Source organism: Peromyscus maniculatus, chromosome 20 (genome assembly GCF_049852395.1).
Source record: "Peromyscus maniculatus bairdii isolate BWxNUB_F1_BW_parent chromosome 20, HU_Pman_BW_mat_3.1, whole genome shotgun sequence".
NCBI lineage: Eukaryota > Metazoa > Chordata > Mammalia > Rodentia > Cricetidae > Peromyscus > Peromyscus maniculatus.
The window spans coordinates 10,646,872-10,667,026 of record NC_134871.1 but is presented as its reverse complement, the minus strand read 5'-3'; positions in this window follow the sequence as shown (position 1 = coordinate 10,667,026).

Sequence of the window (20,155 nt, the reverse complement as noted above, 5' to 3'; positions counted from 1 at the left end):
CTAAAAATATCTTTTACTACAGCTGGGGGATAACTAATGAAAACAAAAGAAGCATAGATTAACTATTCTGATTGGCAAGACACATTGTGCTCCCTCTAGGCTCAAAAGGTCAGTTTCATTAACACATATCTCTCAGATACATAACTACTTTCTGTTTCTCTATTGTAGAGGACATATTTAACCAGTTCTACCTGGATAGAACATTATAATTCCCCTAAGTTTGTCAGTTAACAAACATCCATTCAGTGCTAGAATAAACACTGTCTAATTCACTGAAATGAAAAAATAACCAATGTATCTTTAGCCTCAAACATCTCATCTTGTACAGGAAAGGTACCTAAACCAAATATTCTAGCATAATGTTAAAGGAGCTGAAAGCAATATCCACAAATAACTGGTAGAGCAGATAAAGGCAAGCTAACAGGAGCTAGGGAGAAAGGCACAAGAATTCTTGAGAAAGTATGGCTGGGTTCCCTTTGAAAGAGTAAATGTGGGAAAATAAGTGATGAGATTTCAAGCAATAGAAAGAGCAGAAGCAAAGGTATCAATACCCAAACCCATTAAAATACATGCAGGTAAGAAGGAACAGCTTTCCATGGCTGAAAAAAAAGTGGAGGGAAATTTGAAAGCACACACAGAGGCATCAATGTAAAATTATGAGAGCTGTAGCAGGTATGTATAGGAGCTGGGACTTCATCTCCTAAGGAAATTATTGAGTGTTTCTAAGTAGCATCATGAGGTGGTCAAGCTTGCTTATTTAGAAAAGCAATGTCCCATATAATTTTTCTATATGTGTTTGCTACAGTATGCATATTTATATCCCCCAAAATTCTGTACGTTGAAACTGAATTCTCAAGGAGATAGTGTTAAGAGGTAGGGCCTTGGGAAATGGGTAGGTTGGAGAGCTGCACTCTGAATATTGGGAGCGGTACTCTTTTTTTTTTTTTTAAGATTTATTTATTTATTATGTATACAATGTTTGCCTGCATGTATGCCTGCAGGCCAGAAGAGGGCACCAGATCTCATTATAGATGGTTGTGAGCCACCATGTGGTTACTGGGAATTGAACTCAGGACCTTTGGAAGAGCAGCCAGTGCTCTTAACCACTGAACCATCTCTCCAGCCTGGGAGCAGTACTCTTAAAAACAGACTTGAGGATAGATATTCAGAATGTAGTTAGGAAATATGCCGGTCTAGTAAAGTGGTTGTCATAGGTCCTCCCCCAAGATATACGACTCTATTAGCCCTGAGTAGTTGGCTGGCTTTCCAGAACCACACATGGTTTTCCTCCTGTTGAATGAGCTATAATTACAGTTGTTGGTTACTACCATAGAATACACACCACTACTGCACCCTTAGGGTTGTCATGAAATGTTGGCCATTGTTGAGAGTAGTTCTATTTGTTGCTTCCTTCTCTGTTCTCTTTGCAACAGATGGAGACCATTAAGGAAAAACACAACTATCAACATGCAGGGAACAAGAGCTAATGTGGTGACCAGTTCCAACTGATATATCTACAACACAATTGCTACACTTAGGACTCAGAAATAATTTGGGAAGAAGAGGTGGAAAGAGTGTAAGAGCCAGAGGAAAAAGAAGTTTGCCATGAAATCATCTAGAAATATGATGATGAAGGGAAGGGAAGGGAAGGGAAGGGAAGGGAAGGGAAGGGAAGGGAAGGGAAGGGAAGGGAAGGGAAGGGAAGGGAAGGGAAGGGAAGGGAAGGGAAGGGAAGGGAAGGGAAGAAGAGGTGGAAAGAGTGTAAGAGCCAGAGGATAAAGAAGTTTGCCATGAAATCATCTAGAAATATGATGATGAAGGGAAGGGAAGGGAAGGGAAGGGAAGGGAAGGGAAGGGAAGGGAAGGGAAGGGAAGGGAAGGGAAGGGAAGGGAAGGGAAGGGAAGGGAAGACTACATTCCTGAAGTCTCATCAACATGGCTGCCTCAACAAGACTGAACAATAAAGACACCAATGGACATGCTACCATGGAATGAGGAAAGCTCTCAGGGCCACGAGCTTAGACATAGAACTACAGATAATTTGGGAATTCTGAGAGTCAGAGAAATAGCCTTCCCCAGGGAAGAGTCCCCGAATTTGGCTATCTGAAGATCAGCTCTAAGATCACATACATACAGATAACATTATACAGACTGAGCATGTAGCATTTATGTATTCAGGAAAAAAAGTAAAAGAAAAAATTTATATTTATGAAACAACAATTAAAGAACAAGAAACCATGAATTAGAGAAGGAGCAAATGAGTACATGGGAGAGTTTGAAGGAAGGAAAGGGAAGGGGTAAATGATATAATTATAATTGCAAAAAACTAAAAAGTATTGTAAAAACAAACAACAACAAAAACAGGTTTGAGGGACCTTACTTGCCAGTTTTATCATGTTAGGGTACATGGAAGGCACAATCCAGGGGGCACAGGTTCCCCTCTACACACTGAATCAAATAACATCTTTTTCTTATACTTCTTAGGCTTTAGATATGTGAGCAATAAATCTATGTTGTTTGTAAGTCACCAAGTCTAAGGCGTTTTATTAAGAAGCCTGAATGGACCAGGGTGGCATTCCTTTAAAAAGTAACCCTATCAAATTCTGAGAGGCATCAGTGATTCCATAATTCTAAATATGGCTGTGTATCAGAAATGTCTGGCCATATTTAAACATATTCAAACGATAGAATATAATTTCATGCTTATTGAATCATACTCTCCATGTGGACTTAAAAAATCTATATGAATTATGGAGGAGGTATAGCTTGGATTTTTGTGTTTTCTTGTTTCTACTCTGGGACTTGTACATCTGGAGTTAGCTAATAGAGTGGAAGGATGGGCAGGGGATGAGAGTTTAGATTGCTTACCTGAGAGCAGTGGGAGCTTGGGAGAAAGAGAGGTGTGGGCCAGGAGCTGAAGTTCTGGGGAATGATTGCCTGTCAGTGAGAGGACCCAGAACTGGAAATGCTGGCCAGGAGTTCAGGGTCGGGCTCATTACCTGTCCATGCCTGGAGAGATAGAGAAAGTTTGGGCCAAGAGCTCAGGGTGTGCGGAATGGGGACAAACTTAGGGAAGGGGGATAATAAGATATAGGTGAAATGAAAGTAAAAAGGAGGGTTAGCAGAGGAAGAAAGGTAGAGTGATGAGGACGGAGAAGCACAGGGGTGAAGGAGACTTAACTAAATGGAGCGTTTGTGAAGAAACTACATGGGAACCTATGATCTTGCAACCCAAGTAAAACACATAATCAAAAAGGATAGCAGAACATGTGCAATATGAAAAAAAATGGGGATGGGGTAGGATACTGTGAGATAAAGATTTAGGAAGAGATGTGGCAGGGGTTGGGAAAGAAGAGATTAAGGGGGAGGTTTACCAAAAACTAAGGATATGTAAAAAGATTTATGAAGGGCCACTAGTTCTTAAGTTAAAAATATAACCTTTTAAAAAAGGAGTTTGAGCAGAGGTATCCTGTCCGGATGAATACTGTTGTTCCTAGAAAAAGAAATAGATTATTAAATGGAAGTCTCTGTGCCATAACCAGGTCAGCTCCCCATGAGTTATTGATCAGACAGCCGCCAGAGGCACTGCATACAATCCCGGTTGTTACCACTGCTCTGCGGTCTAACTTCCCTACCTATCTAGTAAGATGCTACTGCTGAAGATACCATCCACTTAGGTTACAGGGCATAGAGAAGCCAATCTTGAACTGACCAGGAAGCTCTCCACTTGTTAGCTAGCTTTCATGGTGATGGGAGGTGCTACCAAGGCTGCTGAGGGAGAAAAGGCATTAATGGTCCCACCCAGTACTGGACCCTGAATGCTACAGTGTTGATCTGTTAGGCAAGATGTGCCTATTGTGGAAATGCTCGCAAGACTGTTTTCGGGGCGGGGGCGGGGTAACCCACTGCTCTTTTGATTATATTTGTTACCTACTCCACAGAAGGGGTTTCATGCTGGCTAACATGATCAAAACCCATGGCTTGAGAAGTCATAGGCCCTAAAAGGGAACCTGTTGCTGCTGTTTTGCTAAATGGTCATGTTGTCAAACTGTCTTCTACATATGCGTGTTTTATTCATACATTTGTGCTGCTCTCAACCTGGGCCAGAGAAGCTTCTTATTGCAGAGGGTATTAGTTAACACAGAGACACATAACTGTTCAAATACCGAGAATACGTGACTATGAGTGGTCAGCCATAGGTGGAATGTCTATACAGCCCCTCTACCAAAGACTCAGGGAACTTCTTGAAAGAGTAGATGGATAAATATAAGCATTGGAAGATAGGGAGGAATGTTGGGAAATGCTGGCCTCTGTAGGCATTTCACATAGGAACTCATAGCAGCTCTGGTTACTTGTTCACGAGCCCATCAGCTAAAAATTCCAGCACAGAGTGGATAAGGGCTTCTGATGTCCCTCCCTTAACTGGGGAGCTATTGGCAGTTAATGGCTGCGAAATGAAGAAGAGTCACTTCTCTGGAGCTAGACATGGCCATTGGTAGGTTTCCCAAGCTTCAGGGGATGATCTCAGGAAGTACACAAAGAAGCAGTACTAATTGGACTTAGTAGTTTATAAAAGGGAGGGGCCATGAATTTGGGAGGGAGGTAAATTGTTGAAAGCCTGACGGGAGCAGGAAGTAGGGAGTGGGAGATGGAGATGTCCAAGATGCATTGGGTACATTTATGAAATATTCCAAGGATAAAATTATTAAATAAAAGTGTTAAAAATCCAATGGATTAATCCTGGTGGCAGAGGTGTGGGTGAGGCAGCCCCAACATTGTGATTACTCATCTGTCATGTGGCAGCATAGGTGGGGACAGATGCCCTAGAGGCAGGTGGGACAGCTGGTCATAAGAGAGGGAGAGCTGTCCCTGCCCCTCATCCGCTGCAGCACTTGGGAGAATGACCCCTACACCACACCTGGGGAACACAGTAGAGATGGTCCCTGAAGGTGTAGGTGTGGGGGAACCAACTCTGGGGACATAAAAGCAGGAGAACTGGTCCCCCCTTTGCTCATTGCTGTAAGGGGTAAACTAGCCAGGCAAATGCTGAAGAGCTCACCCTGGTGGTGAAGACAGGGGAAAGCTGGTGGGCTGACCAGCCCTGAAACTACCCAGGCCCAGAACCAGGGTTATGAGTTCACCCACCTCAACATCTACCCCATCTGTGACCACTGGGAGCATGTGAAGGAACTTGTCCTACAGACCCAAAGCTGCAGGATCTCCATGACACAGGGCAACAGAAAGATAACCAAGAGGAGTTCCAGTGAGGGCCCAGCATGGATAGTGTAGCAGAAACCAGAGGCCTTGAACCAAACCAATGACTCTTTGCAATGAACACTTGCAAGTAAATATATATGGATAAAAGTGTTCACTGTGTGACTCGCTGTCACACTACAGCTTCCATGATGAGATTGATTTTTCCTTTGTCTTTTTTTCTTCTCTTAAATTTTATTTTATTTTATTTTGGGGGGAGAGGTTGCAAGGGCAGAGGGCAGATACTAAGGGACAGGGAAATGAATAGGATGGAGATGCATGATGTGAAAAACACAAAGAATAAATAAAAAGTTTAAAAATTCAGTGTATTTTAAGCTCCTTTATTGTTATTAATGTGCACTCATCTTTAAGAGCCATTTGCCAGAAAAGAGGGGTAGTTGTGACTCTTCCCTACCTGGGATTCATATGTACGTTTCCATTTTCTTTCTTTTTTGCCTTATTTACATCATGTATTCTCTCATCCCTCAAGTGAGGCCATAATAACTCATAGAAATACCATTGAAGAGTATGGCAGAATAATCATAACTAAATAAGGTAACCCTCATGCCCATGCAAGAGCCATGGGCTACCTTGAGAAATGCAGCAAGGTAATACTCTAAGTTGATCTGTGACCACACAAATTCAAAAAAGTTCTTGGCCGTTGGGTGGTCATTTTGAGAGCAGATAGAAACATTCATGCAGAAATGACTAAGGAATCCATCTAAATAGCACGAGAACAGTTGTTTCTATAATTAAAAATTCAGTAATATGCTGCAGATTCATTGCCTTTAAGGAGTTTCATGCTTTATTTTTATAGACGCTATGAGTTGATGGGTGAGGGAAAAGGGGGGTCCTCAAAATAAAGTATTTAGACAATGTTATGCAAAAAATAGCTGAAGGAATTTGTTCCTGCCAATATCTAGAAGCTATAATAAGGAGTTAGGGTGTGAAAAGGAAGAAACATGCCGTGCTCTGAGATATGCTGAGTTTAAAGAGAGTTCTTTCTTCAAAAGATTTGAAAACAGATTGGCCATATAGATGATATTCACTGAAAATCTGAATGTTCTCTTCCTCACCTAGGGAAATGAAGAATATCATAGTCATTAACAGGAAAAACTAGGTCATACTGTATACTTCATATATACTATAGCAGTGAGGGGCCAAGGGTTTGAGATCATAGAAAAATAAGACAAATTAATTAGTTACAGCATGAAGAGGATTTACCATACTTGTCAAAAATGCAAGCTATAGAGCTGGATATGGTGACATACTTATAATCCCAGCACTTGGGAGGCAAAGGCAAGAGAATTAGAAGTTCCAGGTCATCTTCAGGGGCATGGTGAGTTCAAGGACAACCAGAGCTACAAGAGACTCTATGTCAATATATATAACCATCCCATATTTGATTATATATATATTATATATATAAATATAAAATATATTATATATATTTAAATATAAAATCATCCCATAACCTTCACTTCCTCTTCCATATTAAGAAATATTTTGGATAAGTGAGACAGTTGATTAGCTTGAACTGTTTGGGAGGCCTCCAGGCAGTGGAGCCGGGACTTGTCCTTAGTGCATGGGCTGGCTTCTTGGAGCCTGGGGCCTATGCTGGGACACTTTGCTCAGCGTTGGTGTAGAGAGGAGGGGACAGGACCTGCCTCGGCTGAGTCTACCAGGCTGGACTGATGCCCCAGGGGAGACCTTGCCTTGGAGGAGGTGGGAATGGGAGGTAGATGGGGGGGAGGGCTGGGCGGGGAGAGGAGGGAGGATGGGGGAATCTGTGGCTGATATGTGAAATTAAGTTAATTATAAAACAAAAATATTTTTAAAAAAGAAATATTTTAAAATTATTTTAGACTTTTTTTATGTGCATGAGCTCTTTGCTTTCATGTATCTATGTGTACTATGTGTGCCTGGCATCCTCAGAGGTTAGAAGAGGGTGTTGGCTCCTCTGAAACTGAAGTTACAAATGGTTGTGAGACACCATGTGGGTGCTAGGAAACAAACCTGGATCCTCTGTAAGAGTAACACGTGCACTTAATCACTGATCCATGTCTCCAGGCTCAAAAGTAAGTTTTAAGTACCATGAGCAGTGAGACGATTGTTCCTACCAATGGGTTCACTGGCATGAAGTGTATTTTTGGTAACTTCAACATAATAGATACTTTAAGTAAAGGGCATTTGAATTTACAAGTGAGTACATTTTTCCAGTGAGAATCCTCAGGCTAACGAACTCAATCTTATTTAAGAATCACAAATAATTGATAATTTTTCATTTCCATTGAGCATTCCCATAAGATTGGATAGTAAAAAACTAAAGCTTGATTGCACAGGGAAAACGAAAGCTTGACTGGATTTGACATGCTATATTTAGTAGAAATTTCATATAAACTGGAGAATAACATTTTCTTACAAAATTGAAATCCAGTTTTTAGAGGGATTATATAAGAAACATGGCTGCCTTATGTGAGTTTCTAATTTTCTATACTTTTTATATTTTAGGAAAGCATTTCTTACCCTGCTATCAGTAGAATCCTAGTGGTACATGGATGACCTTCAGGGAATCCATTAAACACTTTCACCATATTTAAAATATTGTGTCCATGTGGTTTTGAGTACCTATGGCCAGAAGCCAAAACAGTGAGTGAAGCTAAAAGAAGTTTGAGGCTGCCCCAAAAATTATAAATCAATTGTTTTAGCATCCTATACATAGTATGAATCTGGAATTCCTAAATTGAAAATACCCTACTAGAGTGTACCCACTCTTTCTAAATTCTGCTGTTGGGGCTTCCCATTGGCTTGTATTTAGGAACTTCATTGTTACCCAGGGCTGAAATCATCATATCTTATGTTAACTTCTTTTAAAACTGTATTTGCTTTCTTGCTAGTGGATTTGCATGTTCTGAGTACATTTTAAGTTAAAGCATAGGACTGGGCAGACAGCTCATTCCATAAAGGGCTTGCCAAGCAAGCACGAGAACTTCCGTTTGATCCCCTGAAGCCACGTAAAACATCAGGCATGACGGCATGCACATACAACCCCAGCACTAGAGAGGTGGACACAGGCAGATCCACCAGAGTTCAAGGCCTGAAGCCACGTAAAACATCAGGCATGACGGCATGCACATACAATCCCAGCACTAGAGAGGGGGACACAGGCAGATCCACCAGAGTTCAAGGCCAGAAAGACACCCAGTTTCAAAAACCACAGTAGATAGCACTTGAGCATGACACCCAAGGTTGACCTCTGGCCTCCACATACATGTACACTCCCACAAACACAAATTCACAAACACATACACATGCTCAAAAATTTAGATCAAAGTAAAAGTAATATTGAAATGTCCACTTTTAAGTGGACAATTTCTCCAGTTTTGACCGTTACAGACCCGTATATATACTTTCCAGTCAAGACATAAGTTTCCAATGTCTCAGTCAATTCTATCCTTTTGCTACTCCAATATTTCTTACCTCCATCCCAACCTAGATATGACTACGATTCTTATTTTTATTGTGTAGTTTAATTTTTTCCTATTAAAAAACCTCATGGAAATGTTTTCTGAATGCAGTCTTTGGATGAGGAACACTTCATGTGAACACTAAAGTTTTTAATTTCCATTTTTATGCTGGATAGTATTATATCAAATTGACAGAAGCTGAAGTCATCTGAGCGGAGGGAACCTCAACTGAGAAAATGCTTCCATAAGATCTGGGCTGTATGCAAGTCTATAGGGCATTTTCTTAATTAGTTAACAGGGGAGCGTTCAGCCCATTGTGGGTAGTACTATCCCTTGGCTTGTGGTCCTGGGTTCTAGAAGAAAGCAGGCAGAACAAGCCGCAAAGAGTAAAAGCAGCACCCCTCCATGACCTCTACATCAGCTTCTGCCTCCATGTCCCTGTCTGCTTGAATTTCTGTCCTGACCCCCTCCAGTGATGAACAGTGATATGGAAGTGGAAGCCAAATCAATCTTTTCTTCCCCAACTCACTTTTGGTAATAGTGTTTTATCATGGCCATAGTAACCCCAACTAAGACAAGTTTCAAACATGTTCACTTTGTTGGTGGTGGTCATGGTGGCACACTGCTGTAATAGAATTTCAGGTTATATACTGAGACTCTTTCTCAAAAAAGAAAATTCTCATTTTAATTTTTATCCTATTGCTTACAGTGATTTTATATTATTTTGTTTCATTCTAAAAAATATTTGCTTCCTTCAAGTTCAGGGAGATAGACACCAGTCTTTTAAAGTGTGTAAATTATGATATGCTGACCTTATATACATACACATTTATTTATTGACTTATTTCTATTAGTTTTGGTAGATTACTTGGGTTTTATAAACACAGTTAAATAGTTTTACTTCTTCCTTTCTAATCTTTATAACTAATTTTTATTCTTACTGTGTTGTAGGGATCACAATGTAGTGATTAATTGAAGTTAATGAGAATAGAATTTGGTTGTTTTGATCTTAGAAAGTAGTCATGAATACCACCCAATATGATGTTAACTATAGAGGTTTTGTATATATCCTTTATCAGGCTAAGGGAAGGGCCCCTCTGCTTCTGTGTTCCTGATAATTTGTTTTATCACAATTTGCGTCCATGATAGTTAACTTTAGTTGTCAACTTGACACAATCTAACCTGGGAAGAATTTCAATGAGATCTTGTCTACCTTGGGTTAACTTTAATTGTCAATTTAACACAATTTAATATCATCCAGGAAGAGTGTCTCAATATCAGATTGTCTACAATGGCTTGGCTCATGAGCATGTTTATGGAGAATTGTCTTAATAAGTTAATTGACATGGGAAGGCCAGGGCCACTACTCTCTCTCTCTCTCTCTCTCTCTCTCTCTCTCTCTCTCTCTCTCTCTCTCTCTCTCTCTCTCTCTCTCTGTGTGTGTGTGTGTGTGTGTGTGTGTGTGTGTGTGTGTGTGTGTGTGTGTGTGTGTTCTAAGCAGTGTAAGAGTGGATAAAAGCTTAGTAAGAGAATAAGCAGCATGCATACATTAATATTTCTTGTGAGGGGCCCTTCACAGCAACAAAAGTGAAAGTAAAACAAATATTGCATTCTATTGATGATTTTCAGTGTTTATTGAGATGGATACATTCATGTTCACTTTGTTGAAAGTGTAGTATTAACTTCCAGTTTTCAATCAGGTCATGATGTCTTGAGATAGTCGGCTTCCAGCCATTATGGCAAAGTATAATCAAGTTATAAAGAGAAAGGCTTACCTTTACTTATATATGTAAAGATTCCAGTCTCTCATCAATTATCAGCTTTGAGGTTTTTGGCACATCATGATATAGGATAGATTATAAATGCTCACCTCATGTTCATTGAGCAATAGAGTAATTTCCCACGATCTAAGGTTACACTCCAGCTGGCAAAGATTCTACCACCCCTAGTAGTGCAACCCTGGGGATTTGGGTCATGTTTAAGATCAAACTTTAATAGTTATTCTCTTTATATATTGCTGTATAAAACTGTAATGTATTTCAAAGATTTTTGTGTCTATGTTATGAGGAGTATCAGTATGTAATTTTCCTGTCATATCTTTGCTAGGTTTTGTTTATTGTGCTCAGTTTGTAGATTATATTGGAACTTTCCCCTATTTTCTGGAAGAGTTTACATGCACTAATAGTTCATTCTTGAGTATTTGATGTAATTCATTATTGATGATATTTATGTCTGTTTTTCTTAAGCAAAGATCTTTGATGGAAGTCCAAATTTTAAATAGAAATATAGGGTCATTAAAATTTTCTGTTTCTCTTTATAGAAAGGTTTGCACTTTAACCTATTAAATTTATTGGCATAAAATTTAGTAATCTACCCTTAGTCTTTTAATATCTGAGAATTTGGGCTCCTGAGATGGTCTAGTACATAATGGTGTTTACCACAAGATCCTAGTGCCCTAAGTTTGATATCTAAAAACCTATGTAAAGGTGGAAGGACAGAGAGGACTCTACAACGTTGTCCTCTGGCCTCCACATTCGTGCTGTGGCCCATATGACTTGACCCACACACATTTTGCACACTGACATTTAAAAAAAAATCTGAGAATTTGTAGTCATGGCCTCTCTTTTGTGTTGGTAAATGGCTTAGTTCAGTTCTGCTGGAGATGAAGTTTCCCAGAAAAATTTGTCTGAAATTATTTTACTATCACTTTAAGAAATATTTTTATAGTTTGCATCTTTATCTTTTGCCTTTCCTTGCCTGAACATTTTGCATCTTGGTATAGTTTTCTCTATTTTTATCCTATTTGGAGATCATTGAATTTCTTAAGTTTGTGGCTCAGTGTCTTTCATCAGTGTTTGAAAGGTTCTTGGGAATTCTCCTCAAATAAATTCTTTTCCTCTTTCACTTTATTCTTTGCTTCTAGGGTTCCAATCACTCATAAGTTACAATGTCAGATATTATCCCACTCTTGAGATAGCACTGTTTATTTTTTAAAAATTTTTTAGTCACTAACCTTTTTGATATATGTCTGTATTTGCATTACAAATGTTTTATTAAGGATTTTTATATCCATGTTCATCAAGGTTATTGGTAGTGTCCTTTCTAATGTTGTATCTTTACCTATTTTGGGTATTAGCATGATACTGGCTTTGTAGAAGCATTTACAAGTGCTCTTTATGATTCATTCTTTTCTTCACCTTCTTTTTTCTTCTTGTAATTTCAGAAGTATTGGCTGTAGATCTTCTTTGAAGGGTCTGGTAGAATTCTATTGTGAATCCACTTGGGCCTTGGCTTTTAGTTGAAAGATTTTTTAACTACTGATTTGATCTTCTTATTTGTTATGAGTCAGCTGAAGTTGTTGATCTCTTCTTGGTTTAATTTTGGTGGTTTCAATGAGTCAGGAATTCATTTATTTCCTTAAGGTTTTCTAATTTAAAGTAGCGTAGTTCTTTAAAGTGTTCCTTTACAACATTCTGGATTTCTTTGGTGTCTGTTTTATACTTCCCCATTCATCCCTGATGCTGTTCATTTGGGTCCTCTCTTTCTTTGTTGTGTTTAACTGGGTCAAAAGTCTGCTGGTCTTCTTTACTTTTCTGAAGAACAAGCTTTTAGATTTGTTGGTTCTTTGTATTGTATTGTTTTTCTTGAGTTGGTTTCATTAATTTTTGCTATGATTTTTGTTATTTCTTCCTCTCTACTCAGTTTACATTTGGTTTTCCAAATTCTTGAGTTGCATTATTGAGTCAGTTGTTTCTGCTGTTTCTGAATTTTTAAAAGTGTATTTGTCTAGAGCTATAACTTTCCCTCTTGGGACTACTTTTAATGTATTGCAGAGGTTTTGTTCTGTTGTGACTTAATTCCAGGAGTTTTATTTCTTTCTTGATTCATTTTTTGACCCATTTCCCCATTTATGAATAAGTTGTTTAATCTCTATGAGTTTGTGTAATTACTAAAGATTTGCTTGCTATTGATTTTTAAGCTCTATTACATTGTAGTCAGAAAGGATACATGGAATTATTTCAGTTTTTCTAAATTTGTTTTATGTCCCAAGATGTGATCTGCTTTAGAAGATCCATGAGCTGCTAAGTACAATGTATATTCTTTTGTGTTGGTGTGCAACATATACATATATATACACATACATACATATGTGTGTATATACTATTACATGTATACTAGGTCTATTGGATATATCATGACATTCACTTCTGATATTTCTTCTACATATTTTCTTAGTTATGTCTTTGGATCTTATTTTAATATACATTTCTTGAAAAGTCTTCCCTAAAATATATTAACTTCTGCCTGTGCTTCTTATAGTCTGGATAAAGTATTACTGTGTACAGAATATTAAAGCAAGGACTTCCTTCTTCACAGTGCTATCAGATAACCTAGGACAGATTTCACTGGATTGACAGGACATTTTTATCATATTTATTTCCTTCCCCAACTCCTTCCAGATCTCATTCAATCCACTCCCACCCACCCCCCATTGCCCTCAGAGTCAAGTTTGTGTTTGCTAACTACTCCTGGAGAGGGGGCCTACCTTAAAGTGGGATCAATATGACAGGTATCACACTTCTAAAGAAAACTGACTTTCTCTATCAGCAATCAAACGCCAATAGCTTTTCATCTAAGAGCGGGACTTTGTGCCAACCTTGTTTCCACCGTGCTCAGATTTTTGTCTAGTTTTAGCTTGTACAGGTTTTGTGTATACTTTCACAATCATCTTGAGTTCATAAGTACACTTTTCTGTGGTGTGTGTAAAATTCTGTTTCTATGAAGTCATCCACCACCTCTGGCTTTTACAATATTCCTTCTCTCTCTTCAGCAAGAATCCCTGAGCCTTTAGGGAGCGGTGTGATATACACATCATATTTAGGGCTGAGCATTCTGAAATTTCTTATTCTCTACACATTGACCAGTTGGAATTTTCTGTGTTAACTACAATCTACTGAAAAAAAGAAGCTTCTCTGATGAGGGTGTAACTATGCATTGATCTATGAGTATAATAAATCACTATTCATTTTATTACCATTTCTACTTAGCAGAATAGTAATAGCAGGTTTCCACATAGACACCGTAAGATCTTGGCTTCATTGACAGGGTCAAATTTTGGTTCTATCTCATGAAGTGGTCCTTAAATACAGTCTTTAAAAAGTTGTTACTTATTCCCATAACATTCATGCCACTATTTCACAAGTGGGCTTATCTAACTGGGCAGGTTGTTTTTATAGCAGGGTTCACAGCTGGGTGATATCAGTGATTTCCTTTCTCTTCTGATATTGTGCAGCTCACCTTTCAACATTATGAAAGTGGCCAGTAGGGATAAAGCTTGCAGGTGAGCACCAGCTATTTATTCATTTTTCTATGACTCGAATATGAGGTTGGACAGCCATAGTTTTTTTATTTTTTATTTTTTTATTTTTTGTAATCTTTTTTTCTCTCTTTTTTCCTCTCCCTCCCTCCCTCTCTCCCTCTCTCCCTCTCTCCCTCTCTTTAATGTACATGAGTGCTCTATCTGTATGTACACCTATAGGCCAGAAGGGGGCATCAGATCTTATGAGATGGTTGTGAGCCACCATGTGGGTGCTGGGAATTGAACCCAGGTCCTCTGGAAGAGCAGCCATGTTCTTAACCACTGAGCCATCTCTCCAGCCCCATAGTTTTTTTTTATTTAATCACTTTATTTATTTTGCATCTTGACCACAGACAGCCTCCCCTCCTTTCTTTCCTTTCACTCCCTCCCCTTCACCTACCTTCTGTCCCTCTATCAATCCACCCCTCCTCTGTATTCGCTCAGAAAGAGGCAGGCCTCCCATGGGCATCAGCAAAGCATAGCAAATCAAGCTACTATAAGACCAAGCACCACTCCCTGTATTCAGGTTGGAAAAGGCAACCCAGCATGAGGAACAGGTTCCCAAGAGCCAACCAAAGCACCAGGGAACAGCTCCTGCTCCCATTGCCAGGAGTCCCACAAATAGACCAAGCTACACAACTGTCTCATATATGTAGAGGGTCTAGGCCTGTACCATGAAGGCTCCCTGGTTGTTGGTTCAGACTCTAAGTTCCCATGAGCCAGGTTAGCCTTTCTGTGGGTTTTCCTTCGATGTCCCTAACCCCGCTGGCTCCTACAATCCCTTCTCCCTCTCCTCAGCATGTTTCCCCAAGCTTGGACCAATGTTTGGCTATGGGTCTCTGAATCTGTCTCCATTAATCAATGGATGAAGGCTTTCCAATGACAACTGGGGTAGTCACCAATCCAATCACAGGGGTTGGCCAGTTCAGGCCATCCACTGCTGCCAGGAGTCTTAGCAGGGGCTATCCTTGTAGACTAGTGGGAGTTTCCCTTTGTCAGGCTTCTGCCAGACTCCGTAAAGACCCCATTTCCAGTCATCTCCCTCAGCACTCTCCACCCCCCACCCCTCCTCCAACCCAGTCCCTCAAGTTCCCATGCCCACCAGCCCCTCCATCCAACCAGGCACTCTCCTCTATTTCTCCTTCCCAGATAGATCCATGTGTCCCCCTTTGGGCCCTCCTTGTTACCTAGCCTCTCTGGGTCTGTGGATTATAGCATGTTTATTCTTTACAGTCAATGTCTACTTATGAGTGAGTACATACCATGTTTGTCTTTTTGGGTTACCTCACTCAGGATGATTTTTTTCTAGTTCTATTCATTTGCCTTCAAATTTCCTTCAGAATGGCTAAGATCAAAAACACAAATGACAGCTTATACTGGAAAGGATGTGGAGCAAGAGGAACACTCCTCCATTGCTGGTTAGAGTGCAAACTTGTACAGCCACTTTAGAAATCAATGACAGTTTCTCATGAAATTGGGAATCAGTTTACCTCAAGATTCAGCAATACCCCTCTTGGGCATATTCCCAAAGGATGCTCAATCATACCACAAGTACACTTGCTCAAGTATGTTCATAGTAGCTTAATTTGTAATAGCCAGAACCTGGAAACAACCTAGATGCCTCTCAACCAAAGAATGGATACAGAAAATATGGTATATTTACATAATGGAGTATTTACTTAGCTGTTAAAAAACAAGTATCTCTATATTTTTAATAGTCAACATTATTATTATATAATATTTTCTATGCAAATTTTTAACAAAGTTCAAACCATAGACATTTAGCAGTTATGGCTCAGCATCAGTATTGGCTCTTCAACCTCACAGTCAACAACTTAGTGGCCAACCAAAAATAAATATGCTAATTTCATATATATATATGAAATATATGATATATATATCCTCCTTCAATCCTATCTTTCTCTCATGTAAGTTTACCTTTTCTTCCAATATGCTGTAACTATGCTGCAAAAACTTTTAAAACATTGTAACATTTATATGCCAACATCATATCCATGAATTACCCTAAAAGTACAGACATAGATGTGAACTTAGATTTATCTCTAGGAATATTTACCACCGCATTGATTTTACTGATTAAACACCTAAGAAATATATACTATAAATGGTCAGAGATTATAAAACACTTGCATTTCTCATTGTTAGAGGTTGGGTTAAAAATATGACATATTATGGAATAACTTTATAATGGAGTATTAGGCAGGCATTCAAATTTGCACTGTATTTATAAAAGTGTGTTGTAAAATAACATGTATGTATGGACCTATGGGGAATAGTTAAAGTATCTCAAAGTTTCATTATCCCCAGCTTAACAGTTTTCTACTCTAACATAGGACAGTCAGTTCCTGTCTGTTTAAGACACATTTTGGCCCATTTTACAAGTAGATCTGGCCAAGGAAATCAGGTTATTTATGTTCAGTTTGGAATAGAAATTGAAACTTGGCAAATAATTTACAGATTGGCAAGAATTATATCTTCTTTCTTCACACAATTTAAGCCACCAGGAAAGGAAAAACAGTAAGGGCTAATACCCAAGCTTCGTTTAAGTTCTGAGCTACCTAAAACAAATTCCACTGACAATGAAAAACAGAGCCCCTCCACAAAGTTCAGCCAGAAAATACAAACGCAGCTTAGCATAATTTCTGCTAGTGGATGGCTCATTCCTTAATGCTATGATGATTTCGTGTGGGTAGGCACTAAAACAGGATGCTAATGGAAAAAAAGAGGAGCCTGTGATATGAGAAAGGCTAGGGTTTATTTGGGGTTATGAAATCCTAAACATTAAGATAAATTGTTTTTTTCCTTATCAGGTCAAGGGAAAGATATTGAATTTATATTTAACTTTCTTAAATTAAATTTATATTCTTTTGGTAAAATACTGATTAATAATAGGTGAGAATTACATACTGCTTCTACTAGGTGCTATATTTAAATAACTTTATACCCATTAACTCATGTAGTGTTTGTGAGAACTTTATGAGGTGTACAATAACACTAAAATGAGGAAACCAAGACACAGAAAGTTCAGGTGAGTTTAATGAAGTTACAGATCTACAGAGAAAGCATCAAGATTCTAATTTAGGTAGGTGTGTACCAAAGGATGCCTGTAACCAGAGTAATTTGACAGTTGATACATATGAGGTTAAAAACTGGTAATTCTTGAATCTGCTGAGCCTGGTGAGGATTGCCGGATCTCTTCTGTATCCAGCGGAGCACAGCTGCATCTGGAAGAGCAGGTACATGGTACATGCTTCACTCTTTCTTGCAATGTCTTGAGACCTGCAAACTAGAGATGGTTCCAAATCGGGGGAGGCCCATGTAGGATGACTCAGTATCCACAAATAACCGCCAGTCCTTTCACCAGTGGACTTGCTGGAGCTGTCTGGACCACAAAGCAGCTCCATCTGTAATCTGTAATTTGTTCAAGGTATTTCTGCAAGCAGTGGCTCTCACTGAAACATCTGTGAGGTGGGCTGGGACCAAATTTAAAAGTAACTCATCCAACTAGCCTTCTCATTTGTCCTACAACTGGGGGATGATTCTATCATTAGTCATATTCTGGGGCCAGATTTTTCAAGTTTCAAACTCAAGAATGGGCACAGTCATTTATAAACCAACTCTGATGTGTCTTACACTTGCCTTCTCCAACCACATCCTAACTTCGCACAGTGCTTGTTATGTGGTAGTTGTACACACACACACACACACACACACACACACACACACACACAACTATTCTGTGACACTTTTACAGACAGAAAAATTGAAATACATAACACAAACTTCGTACTCCCAAATGTAATTAGCCTCTTTTTCCTCTATTGCAAATATGTAAAGTCAGTGACATATCTTTCTGTAAAAGTATGTAAATACAGAGGGTAGAAGGGTAGCAGAGATGGGTAGGATGTACCACTAAGGTGAAAAGGAGGATGAGAGGAAAAGAGAAAGAAGTATGAGAAAGAGGTTCATTCCCACCACCAAGGTCCCCTGTAGTGGCCCTGAATGGTAGCTGCAACACACCTGGAACCATTTATAAAACCTTTGGAGAAATAACAGTGTAATAAATAATTTGCCAGCCAGTAATTCATGAGCTCCAGGCAGTAGCTGAAACCAAGGGGGGTAATGGCCACAGCTGTCAGGCTCCAGATGCTCTTGGGGCCCAGTCCTGCCACTTTGTCCCAGCATCCATGTGGAGGAACGCTGTGAACTGGGCACATCACCACCATTCCCTCTGGCCCACTTCCAACAGTACCAGCTGCATCTGGCCTGGAAGAGGTTGTTATTGGGTGCTGGGCTGCAGCCAGGCTCTGAGAGTTGGGCCTCCACCCAGCATCCTCAATCGAACCTCATCTGCCTGACTTCCCCAGAACCCTCGTGGAAGCTTTAGGGTTCCCCAAAATATTACTTCTTTCCGGAACCAGAATCCTTCTGTACCCAAGGGAAAAGATGGAATGAGAAGCACACAGATGAAAAGTCATGTCATTTATTAATAATTTCTTTTTTTTTCTTCTATAAATCTGAAGGAAAAAGTCTTTGGTGACACTCTATAAAACAATCTATCTTGAATGGCGAAACCCAGACAGAAAGTTACACAGGTCAGTGAAGTAAATCAAGATCTATGGCTTTGAAATTTCTTGCACTCTCTCACACACATTAGGACTCAGTTGCACTAAATCATTAGTACTCTTTAACAAATGGGGAAAGCACTCTGGAAAAGACCTGTGTTGACACTACAAAAACATTGGCAACATATTAGAAAACTGTTCCAAATGTACATTGTATACAAAATAAGGTTTACTTTTTTTTGTTACAATTTGTCACCTAAAATATTTCCAGTTTTCCATGTCTTTTTTTCCCCAAACCCTCAACATATCCTATACATTTTTTTTCTCAGCATAAATATACAAGTTCAATCAGGTCATTTGCATGGCCCCAATTTTAGTAATAATTACAACTAAAATGAGAGAAATGTACTCCTGTAGAACAGAATGCAATTGCAGAAATCAAATGACCTTTGAGGCCTGAAAGGCAAATCATTACAAAAATAGTGTGACTGAAAGGCTAGCTTGACTCGATTTTAAACAAGGGTGAGACTGCCTTCTCAAGGGTTCAGCTTGCTCCTGAATGCTTTCCCACCTATTTTTGGGGGGGGCTTAGGGAGCAGAAAGGCCCATTTGGGGTATTTCATCCATGTTCTTGGTATAGAAAATATTGATACTTTAGGATACCGACAACTATAGTTACAGCTAAGTAAAAAGAAACAGCATCCTTTGCTTTTGGGAAAGAGGGAAGAGGAGAGATGGCTTCTAGCCAGAAATGACCTTCACTATCAAAAGCAACAGATTTTCCATTCAGAGCTTCTGGATATTGTTACTAAATTGATGGGGTAAAAAAACCTTCTTAGGATGCTCTGTCCCACCTCACCCCTTTTAAAACTAGAAACTTGGGAGTCTAGGAATAACTTCATCTCCACATGATGAGTTTCACATACTAAGTGAGATGAGTTGAATGCAATTCAATAGTCATGTTTATTCACTGAGAATTTAACCCAAACTAACTTTGTTCCCATCAAGCTTGGGGAAAAATGGAGGTGGCAACATAAGAACTTTCTTGGTCACATCTTGTCATCAATGGCAGAAGTTTAAAATTTTAAAGAAATTTTAAAGGCCCTTGTTCATAGTTGTCATAAATGGAAAGCAGGTAAATGAAGTAACCTGTCAACTGTAGCCCTGATGTACTGGCTATATGAGATGGCAGTAACTATGAGAAGACAGGAACATTTCTATCTGAGAGTTCCTGGCAAGAGCTGATAGCCTTAAAATTGGAGCTTTCGGAGACCCCTAGGAAAATACGACATTTCCAGGTGGAGGAAGCTTGTTCCAGCCCTTGCATTCACAACTTATCTTGTCCAGCATGAGTCTCATTCAGCTTCTACCCTGATTAGGCTTTCTGCCTTCTCTCCATCTTTCAATGAGTTTGACTAAACTTTCATTAGTTGTTAAATCAAGCACCTTTTTTTGTATAGCCCATAGGTTTACTCACATCAATCATCTCA